Here is an 8,235-nt window from a genome sequence, read left to right as displayed (position 1 = left end):
CATGGCCGCTGAGCCTGCGCGTCCGGAGCCTGTGCTCCGCAACGGGAGTGGCCACAACAGTGAGAGGCCCACGTACCGCAAAAAAAAAAAAAAAAAAAAAAAAAAGGAGAGAGAACCCTGAGTTAACTTTTGACAGGAGGCCCAAAGTCAGGTCCAGATGCTCCAAGTCATCGAATACATCGAATACAGCTAAACCAGACTCTAGTGGGACTTCTCAAATACAATTACTATTGAGTGGAAAACTCCCTAGAACAGCAAAGAAAGTCAGCGATTTGAGCAGTCACCTGACGGAAACATCCATTAGCTTTTGAATCTATGGGAAAGAGATGATCCTAGGTCTTAACAGGTTCTCTATAAATATTTGAAGGACATTCTCTTCCAAGGACATTTAATTAAAAGTATAGTATTTCAATTTTTCTTTCTTTTTGTCTTTAGAATAATGTTATTGGAAGCAGAAAAGAAAGACCTTGTATTTGACACCTAGATCATTAAATACTTCTCTAAAATATGTCTTTGACTTTGCTCTATCAAAGCTCTTTTCAAAATCATGTCTACCAAAAGGTTGTGGTGCTGAAGATGTTAGATGTCTGTAAGCAAGTAAGAGATGCCTACTTGAATGCTGATTGTAATTTTGAAAGGATGTTTTTTCTTTTATAAGGATTTCATGGCATTTCTTGAGGGAGGCGCTCCTGGCATTCCGGATGGAGCAGTTCTTTGTTGTGCTGGAACATGTCATGCATGTCAGGAAGTTTGGCGTCACTAGCCCTGAGGCACAGAACAGTCTAGTAACCTAGGTCCTGGGACAGCCACCCACAGATCCTACCACTGGACAAAGTCAGCAGTACCAAGTGCCTCTGATCCAGGCACTGTGGCCGGCATTTGGGACACAGACATGAAACAGAGAAGCACACCCATTGCCCTCAACGAACTTACAGTCTAATGGGGAAGGCAGACATCAAACGACTCAGATCAGGGGCTCTGGCCCAGTAGGGCCCACTGAGCTCGGCCAGCCTAGAAGTCAGGAAGGCCGCCTTGTGAAGGACTGTGCCACTGACCCCCAGGATGAGTAGGCGGTAGCTCACAAGGCATCATCCGTTGTGTTTAGTTCTTATGTTGCTTCTAGTTTAGTCTTTGCTTCTAAAATAATTTCTAATTCTTTTCTGAATTCTTCTTTTTTGAGTTTTTCTAATTCTGATTTATGCAGTTCTTTTATGTCTTAGGCCACTTGTTCAATGTATTTTCATTTGTTTTTAAATAACTGACTGCTTTGAACTGTTTCTGACATCTCCGAGGTGTGCTTTCATTGTCTATGGGGATAGCATTCTGCTCCCTCTTATCCTTTTAATAAGTTTGGGTGGAAATTGGCCTTGATACTTTCCTATTGTTTATTTTTATGCAAAATTATTTTTCCTGACTTTTTGGAATAAGGCTATATTCAGGAAAGATTTTCAACCTTCACAGAGCCCACTCTTGTTGTTTTTGTGTGGAGTGTAAAAATAAAGCAGCTTGCTTTCTGGGATTTCCTGCCTCTGTCCTTATCCTTTCTTGGGTCTGGTCCATCTCATTCTTTCCTTGTCCTCAAACTCTGGTAGTGTCTTACATGTTCCTCTATCAGCTACAAAGACCACCCCTGCTTGCCCCCCCGCGCCCCATGAGTAATACAGCCTCTCTCTCTCTCTGTGTCTCTCTCCGTTTCTCTTCTCTCATCTCAGTCCTGTTCAATTCTGATTTTAGCCTAGAAGACAGCAGGTCAGCCTCATGAGCTTATAAGGGCTACGCTGCTCCAGTCCTTTCAGGTGTTCTAACCATAGGCACTTGCACTCACCCACTGTTGGGGAGGACAAACCCTCTCCCAGCTTCAGCTGACATATTCAGGTTGGTTGCCCAACTCTCCAGTGATCACCGTTGCCCATTTTGGGTTCTGTTCTCAGGTCCATGATATACTTAGCCCTGTTCCTTCTTTCTTTTTTTCCTTCGCCTCTTACACAAATGCTGTTCCTGTGGCAGTTTTTGGTTTGCCCCTCTAGCTTGTATTTTGGGGCTCATGGAGTTACCTTGTTACCAATTTTGTTGTAAGTATTGTCTGGTTTTTTGGTCTCGGTATTTAGTTGTTATTTTTATGTGGGGATTCGAAAAGATTGAAGAACTATGCCGCTACCACGAACCACCTGCTCCTTTTGTGTTGGGTGTCAGGTGTTTACAATGATTTTGTCTTCAAATTCTGGTACTGTCCTGTATGCACTTACATTGATTGTAAAGACCCCTGTGATTAATACAGTCCAGCCAACCACATGTATCCTGGAGCCCTCTAGCAAAGGCTGGTAATTTACAGGATGTTTGCATCTAGACTCCTCATCTTAGCTTGGGAACTTGATGGAGGGTTACTTCCTCTGGGAAATCTTGGTTATCATTCCAAGAAGAACTTCTCCCTTCTTTGAGCTTCCTTCATTACACCTCTTGGGATTTTGTGTATACTATCCCAGAGAACCTGGAGCCCCTAGAAGCAGGGGCCATACACAATAATCTCTGTATCCCCAGGCCCTAGCACAATGCCTGGTACAAAGTAGGGACCTAACATTTCCTGATAGAAGGAATTTTAGCTAAATGATGCCTGCAGCTATATTACATACTCATATGAAAATTTTTAAAAATTATTCTTAAAAATAATTTATGCTCATCATAAAACACTTAGAAAATACCCCCCCCCCCCAGAAAAAAGCATACAGAAAATATTCACCTATAATCTCATCCCCAAGAGAGAACCATTATTACCCTTCTGGTATATTTCATTTTGTTCCTGTGTGTATTTAAATCATTTAATTTGAATCATGGTGTATGCCATTTAAAAAATTTTATAATAACTTAATTTTTTAAACATCTTTATTGGAGTATAATTGCTTTACAATGTTGTGTTAGTTTCTGCTGTATAACAAAGTGAATCAGCTATATGTATACATATATCCCCATATCCCCACCCTCTTGCATCTCCCTCCCACCCTCCCTATCCCACCCCTCTAGGTGGTCACAAAGCACCGAGCTGATCTCCCTGTGCTATGCGGCTGCTTCCCACTAGCTACCTATTCTACATTTGGTAGTGTATATATGTCCATGCCACTCTCTCACTTGTCCCAGCTTACCCTTCCCCCTCCCCGTGTCCTCAAGTCCATTCTCTACGTCTGCGTCTTTATTCCTGTCCTGCCCCTAGGTTCAACAGAACCATTTTTTTTTAGATTCCATATATATGTGTTAGCATACGGTATTTGTTTTTCTCTTTCCTACTTCACTCTGTATGACAGACTCTAGGTCCATCCACCTCACTACAAATAACTCAATTTCGTTTCCTTTTATGGCTGAATAATATTCCATCATATATATGTGCCACATCTTCTTTATCCATTCATCTGTCGATGGACACTTAGGTTTCTTCCATGTCCTGGCTATTGTAAATAGCGCTGCAATGGTTAAGACTCTTTTTGAATTATGGTTTTCTCAGGGTGTGTATGCCATTTTTTTTTTTTTGCGGTACGCGGGCCTCTCACTGTTGTGGCCTCTCCCATTGCGAAGCACAGGCTCCGGACGCGCAGGCTCAGCGGCCATGGCTCACGGGCCCAGCTGCTCCGCAGCATGTGGGATCTTCCCGGACCAGGGCACGAACCCGTGTTCCCTGCATCGGCAGGCGGACTGTCAACCGCTGCGCACCAGGGAAGCCCTGTATGCCATTTTTAATCCTGCTTTTTTCACCTTAAGTTTTTACACTTCCCCCACAAATTATTCTTCATAGCATTATTTGACAGCTGTGTATTATTCCAGTGTATGATAAGAGAAATTTTAATACAAAATTAAAGGTATTTATTTATAAAACAATAGGGAAGAGTTTATGTAGTCTGCCTACTGATGTCTTGACATGAAATGCGCTATAATAACTGAAAATAAAGTAGAAGCCAACTCCAGTTTTAGAACACATTCAGAGTGGCTGTAATTTTAAGTGCAAGAAAGTTCTTAGTATAATTAACGTATTCTACAGCAACCGACTTCTGCTCAACTCATTGCCAGATGCTATTCCCAAGGATTCCACTAGATGGCAGAACAGGCTAGGTAAGAGCCATGGTTCTCAACCTTTGTGGGCGCAGGAACCACCGGCCTAACTCCAGCCTCAGAGTTTCTGATTCATTAGGTCTGGGGTCTGGCCTAATAATTTTCATTTCTACCAAGTTCCCAGGTAATATGAATGTGCTGGAAGGATATCACACACATCGGGAACACTGCATTATAGGAATCAATGCAGACCAACCCAAAGCCCATTCACCCACACATCCATCCAGCCCCTCCTTCCGAGTTTATATTAAGCCAGTTCCAGGCAATATGGGCACAGAGAAGAGTAAGACACAGTTCCTGTTCGCAAGACATAGTCTTGTGGGGTAGAAAAAAAGAAAGTAAGGAAACAGTGCTTAGTGTTGTCCGTTTAAGCTGACACATAGCCTTCCTAAGCGTTTTTTGTTTTTCTGATTCCCTCTCAAAGAGTTCAAGCAGGAATTCCCCTGTCGGTCCACTGATTAGGATTCAGCACTTTCACTGCTGTGGCCTGGGTTCTATCCCTGGTCAGGGAACTATGATTCTGCAAGCCCCGCAGTACAGCCAGGAAAAAAAAAAAAAAAAAAAAAAGAGAGATCAAGCTTTATGGCCTTAAAGCTTGAATGATCAACAAGCTCAGTCTGCTGAACTAACAACCTCAGGAATGTTCGCTCTCCTGCAAAACCTCACAGATGGAAAATCTCCTCACTGAACTCACAGAGGCCCGAAATATAAAAGCACACCTGACAGCACCCTCTGCATTAATGAGTAAAAATAAAACACTAGGATGACTATGTTCTTGGAATCTGTACTTGGTTGCCTTCTGAATTAGTTCCTCAATGTAAATTTCAACACATTAGTTTTGGAGAAAAACCTTTTGATTCATGATTGCTCACATTTTCCTTTAAATATTATTAATCACCTGTGGTATACGTTCATTAGGAAAAGTTTAAATTAAGACAGCTCTGTATATCCAGTACTGTTGACTGGCTCTCTTCTGAAGTTCTAGACCTACTCTGACAGGCAATGCAGTTTATGACATATCATGTTCATTATTGGGATGTAAACAGCGACTGTTGATAGGTTTACTTAACACGAATCCTGGAATGAAAGAAAACTTCAATGCATGCCTTGGGTTGAATTCTTACTTTCAAGTGATGCCTAGATTAGTGAAATTTTATTTGTGACTATAATTCATCTCAATGTTTCCCAAGTTTTTGTAAATGTAATAAAAATAAATGGGTAAAAGAAGAAGAGTTCAGAAGAAATACAAATAAGCACACATAAAAATATGTCTTCACATGTTAAAGAAACGACAATTAAAGCAACCTTGAGATACCTTCTTTGTACCTACTAAATTGGCCATTTCAAATAACCACTCAACACTGATGATGTGTTGAAACATGTACACTCAATCCAGTAAGGTGGCAACATAAATCCCTTTAACCCATTTGGAAAGCCACATGATAAATATGAAGCAAAAGCCATAAAGCGTTCCTTCCTGGAAACAGAGGAGGTTTCTGGGGACCCAGAAATGTTCTTTCTTGATTTGGACAGTGGTTAGACAGGCGTTCACTCTATAACTACTCAATAAACTGTGTGTTTTATGGTCTCTTCCATGTCTAAATGTTAAGAAAAAAATTTCCTTTGCTTTTACCAATAAGTCATCTACTGGGAACTTGTTCTAAGGAAATCATGCGCAAAGAAGTTCTCTGTAGCATTACCTAAAAAGCAAAACTAGAAACTACCTAATTATTCACCAAAACAGGAATGCTTTAGCAAATTATATGTAATAAAGGAATATTACAAAGTATTATGGTAATTGCAAAGACAGAGCACAATTCTGACAATACAAATGATTTGTAATTACATAAATCTATACATATATGCATAAGGATTAGAAGAGAATATTAAAAATTGTTATGATAAAGGAGTCTGGGTAATTTTCTCCAGAAGTTTGTGTTATTGTTAGATGATCTTTGCCACAAAGAGAACAGAACATGTGGTTAAAATGCAAAGGACAGGGGCTTCCCTGGTGGCGCAGTGGTTGAGAGTCCGCCTGCCGATGCAGGGGATGTGGGTTCGTGCCCCGGTCCGGGAGGATCCCGCGTGCCGCGCGGTGGCTGGGCCCGTGAGCCATGGCCGCTGAGCCTGCGTGTCCGGAGCCCGTGCTCCGCAACGGGAGAGGCCACAGCAGTAAGAGGCCCGCGTACCGCAAAAAAAAAAAAAAAAAAAAAACCGCAAAGGACAGGGACATCCCACTGGCAAGGACTACCCTTGTCTAATCACAGAGTGATCGTCAAACATTGTTCGAGTATACTCAGAACACTTTAGATGTTTATAGAACACGGCAGAACAATGCACCCCTATGTTCATAGCAGTACTATTCACAATAGCCAAGACATGGAGACAACCTAAATGTCCAAAAATGGATGGATAAAGATGTGGTAGACACATACAATGGAATACAGTAAGTCCCCTACATACAAACCTTCAAGTTGCAAACTTTCAAAGATGTGAATGTGCATGCATCCTCTACAAGTGGTTGTGCTTTTGTGTACTTTACTGTACAGTCCTGAATAGAGTACAGTAGTACAGTATCTTTATTTCAAGCCCAGGATGTCTGGAAGCAAGAGGGTAGATAGAATTGAATCCAGCAAGGAACCAGAACCTGTGCCATCAGCGTCAGGCATGAGCAAAACTGCAGCTTGCCCTCCGTCTCCTGTTGCTGACGATCCTTCAGCTCTACCATCTCCCACCCCCCTCCCTCCTCCAGTCAGTAACTTTTCTTGCCTGTTCACTCGATGCCAGCCCCTGTATGCCAGCTGTTGTACGGTACTACTGTACTTTTCAAGGTATTGTACTGTAAGATTAAAACTATTTGTTTTTTATGTATTATTTGTGTGAAAAGTATTATAAACCTATTACAGTACAGTACTGTATACCCGATTGTGTTAGTTGGGTACCTAGGCTAACTATGTTGGACTTACGAACAAACTGGACTTAAGAACGCGCTCTCAGAATGGAACTTGTTCGTGTGCAAGGGACTTACTGTACTACGCAGCCATGAAATAATAATGAAGTAATGCCATTTGCAGCAACATGGATGGACCTAGAGATTATCATACTAAATGAAGACATAGAAAGACAAATACCGATTGACATATATACACCAATATGTATAAAATAGATAATAAGAACCTGTGTATAAAAAAATAAAATTCAAAAAGACAAATACCATATGATATCACTTGTATGTGGAATCTAAAATACAACACAAATGAACTTACCTACGAAACAGAAACAGACTCACAAAGAGAACAGACTTGTGGCTGCCAAGGGGTAGTGGGGTGGGGGAGGGATGGATTGGGAGTTTGGGATTAGTAGATGCAAACTTATATATAGAATGGATAAACAACAAGGTCCTACTGTATAGCACAGGGAACTATAGTCAATATCCTGTGATAAACCATAATGGAAAAGAACATGTAAAAGAATTTATATATAACTGAATCCCTTTGCTGTACAGCAGAAATTAACACAACATTGTAAATCAACTATACTTTAAAAAAAAATACGGCAGAGTAGGGAAGTCTAAGAGAGGGAGAGCTGTGTGTAATTGGTCTTTCATTTTGCTTCAAGGCTCTGACATTCTCAAAAGTTATTTTTCCTCCATAACATGTAGCCCCTAAGATAATTCATGGAATTTATTAAAATATCAAGAATTTATTGAGCATCTTGTAAGAACTCAATCTTAAAATGTTACTGGAGAGACAAAGCATTCACCTAAATTTTGAAAAATGTACGGCTTAAGGGTAAAAGTTAATGGTTTGCCAACTGCAAAAGGTACTACATGATGAATTGCCAAATGAATTGCACACCTACCTACCCTGGAACAAAACACTGAGTCAGGCCCAGTGCGGGGGGGTGGTCACCAGAGGCTTTAAAGATGGTGGGAGGTTAATGGGATCCTACAGGCTGGCCCAAAGACAGGTTGGAAAGAGCACAGAGGGCTTCCCCACGAGGACGGGGGAAGACCCAAGGTGCAAAGGCAGGAAACGAAAGAGCAAGAGTCCTTTGAAGAGATGAGCTGGGACTCAATTACACTGATAGAGCTAGACACCCTCTGCTGATAACAGGGAGTCATTAAGGTTGTTGAACAGA

The sequence above is a fragment of the Leucopleurus acutus genome (assembly GCF_964270905.1).
Source record: "Leucopleurus acutus genome assembly, chromosome: 7".
Taxonomy (NCBI): Eukaryota; Metazoa; Chordata; class Mammalia; order Artiodactyla; family Delphinidae; genus Leucopleurus; species Leucopleurus acutus.
The sequence above is the reverse complement of the archived record's forward strand: the minus strand, read 5'-3'. Positions refer to the sequence as shown.